At 37.3% G+C, this 2,834-nt stretch overlaps 1 protein-coding gene across 1 annotated transcript in view; it reads right to left on the bottom strand.

Moving 5' to 3' along the window:
* The window catches only part of Znf215 (zinc finger protein 215), a 26,730-nt gene that overhangs the window by 15,609 nt on the left and 8,287 nt on the right, over positions 1-2,834 (bottom strand). The window lies entirely within an intron of this gene.

The following is a 2,834-nucleotide window of genomic DNA, read 5'->3' as shown; positions in this document are numbered from 1 at the left end:
TGTGGCTCAGACCTCTCATGCATGAGGCCTGAGGTTCAGTCTCTAGCACAGCCAAACAAGCAAACCAAAATAAAACAAAACATTTGATTGTAAATCTGTATTCACCTAATGCTCAAACACTTAATAAAACACGAGACCTAAATGGAAAGTAAGGCTCTGACATAATAACAGTGGAGGACTTCAATACCCCATTTTCATCAATGGATAAATCATGTAGTGAAAAATTCAACAAAGAAATATCACTTAAATTATGCTACAAGTCAAATGGACCTACAGAATATTGCAGCTAATAACTGCAGAATACATATTCTTATCAGCACATGGAACTTGATGTCAAGAATAGACCACAAGTCTTAAAAATTAAAAGAAAATAACTGAAATCATATCCTGTAACATTTCTTACTACAATGGAATAAAATTATAAGTCAAGGACAAAAGAAACTCTAGAAACAAATTTCTAAGAGCTTCATTGATCTTTTCTATTTTTTAGTATGGTATTTCTGCTCTAATCTTTGTTACTTCTTTCTTCTATCAGTTTGAGAATTGGTCTGTTTTTGCTTTTCTAAGACTGTGAGATGCAGGAGACTAGCACTTTTTTCTTTTTGTATTTTTAGTGCAAGGCGGGATCTACAAGGTCTCACTACACAGATTGGACTTGTAGCGATTCTCCTGTTTTCAGCTTCCCAAGCACTGGGATTACAGGTGAGCGCCACCAAGCCCAGTCTCAATTGCTGTCTTAGTACACCCTGGGGGTGAGGCCAGCAAGGCAGGCTGGGAATCCAACCTCTGACTCCTGCATCTGCCTAAGCAGATGCTTTAATCTACTGAGCTATCTGGCCAGCCCTAAATAACACGTTTTTGAAAAAAAAAATTAACTGAGGAAGTTAAAAGGAAAATTAAAAATTTTCTCAAAAGAAATGAAAATGGAAACACCTTACTAAACCTTGTGAGATACAACAAAGAGTACTGACAGAGAAATTTATATCAGAGAGTGCCTAACAAGTAGATTTAAAATAATCTAACAATGCATTTCAAGGAGAAAAGCAAAAATAAACCAAATCCCAAATTAATGGAAGAAAAGAAGTAGCAAAGATTAGAGCAAAAATATCGATTAAAAAAATAGAAAAGATCAATGAAACACTTTGAAAAAATAAAACCAATAATACATGGGTTAGCAATACTGAGAAAAAAAAAAGACTCAAAATTAGAAATTAAAGAGGAAACAATAAAACCAGTACCACAAAAATGTAAAGATCATATCATTGGGGACTATTAGGAAAAGCTATATGCTAACAAACTGGAAAACACAGAATAAATGAAAAATTCCAGGATACACATTAACTACCACAGTAACTATAAAGAAGGGCTGGCTAAATAGCTCAGCAGATTAAAGCACCTGCAAGCAGGCGCAGGGGACAGGGGTGCGATCCCCAGGCCTGCCGTGCTGGCCTCACCCTCGGGGCATGCTGAGATGGCAACTGAGACTGGAAGTGGTGGCACGCCTGTAATTCCAGCTCTTAGGAGGCTGTAAACAGGGGATCACTATGAGTACAACCTAGTAGGGAGACCCTGAATACACTGTAGACCTTTCCATAAATACAAAATAAACAAAGCAAAACAAAAAGCTACAAAGAAATAAAAAACCTGAATAGAATAATAAAGTACTGAGGTTGAACCAATAATGGGAAGTCTACTAACAACAAAAAGCCCAGAATCAGATGGAATCACCACAAAACTTTACAAAATTTAAAAAAGAAAAACTGTGTGTCAATTCTTTTCAAAGTATTTGTCAGAATTGAAAGGATTTATTCTATGAGGCTAGCATTACCTTGTTAACAAAACTAGACAAGAATACATACAAAAATGAAAACTGAATACTAAGATGAACATGGAGGCAAAAATTCTCAACAACATTCTAGCAAATCAAATTCAACAGCACATCAAAAATGTCACTTTCCATGATCAAGTTGGTTTCATCAAAGGATGCAAGGATGGTTGAAGATACACAAATTGGCATAACACATTACATCAATCAAATGAAAGATAAAAATCGTATGATCTCAGTAGATGCAGAAAAGCATCTTATAAAATCGTGATTAACTCAGTAGCTACAAAAAAAGTATGTGATAAAATTCACCATCTTCCTAATAAAATTCTTGTGCAGAATAGGTATAGAAGGATGATATCTTGAATAACAAAGTATATTTATGATAAATGCACAGTCACCATTATACTGAATGAAAGGGAAATCTACAAGTATTTAATTAATTTTGTATTTCAGGGAAGGTATACAGGGTGTTCAGGGTCTCACTACTAGATCAGACTTGTAGTGATCTGCCTGTTTACAGCCTCCCAAGAGCTAGGATTACAGGTGTGCACCATCATGCCCAGTCTCAAATGCCCTCTCAGCACGCCCTGGGGGTGGGGCCAGTGCAGCAAGCCCAGGGATCGAACCCTTGGCCCCTGTGCTTGCCTGCAGGTGCTTTAATCCACTAAGCTATTTGGTCAGCCCTTAGGAGTATTTTTTTCTAAGATGAAGAGCAAGATAAGAATATTATTCTGACCACTAATTGGCTAATGAGGGGTTGGGGAGATGGTTCCGCAGTCAAAGTGCCTGCCAGGCAAGCAGAAGGACCTGGGTTCAATCTCCAGTACCACATGCCATGTGCATGGTAGAGCACACTTCTAATCTCAGTGCTGGGGCGGCTGAGATAGGAGGATCCTTAGAAGTCCAAGCTGTGTATCAAGGTCTTGTACCAAACAAACAAACAAAATATTAAAGATAAATAATTGGCTAATGAGAATTCCTTATAGCATGGCAAAATCAGTATATT

This window comes from Octodon degus, unplaced genomic scaffold (genome assembly GCF_000260255.1).
Source record: "Octodon degus isolate 3935 unplaced genomic scaffold, OctDeg1.0 scaffold00334, whole genome shotgun sequence".
NCBI lineage: Eukaryota > Metazoa > Chordata > Mammalia > Rodentia > Octodontidae > Octodon > Octodon degus.
The sequence above is the reverse complement of the archived record's forward strand: the minus strand, read 5'-3'. Positions and strand labels throughout refer to the sequence as shown.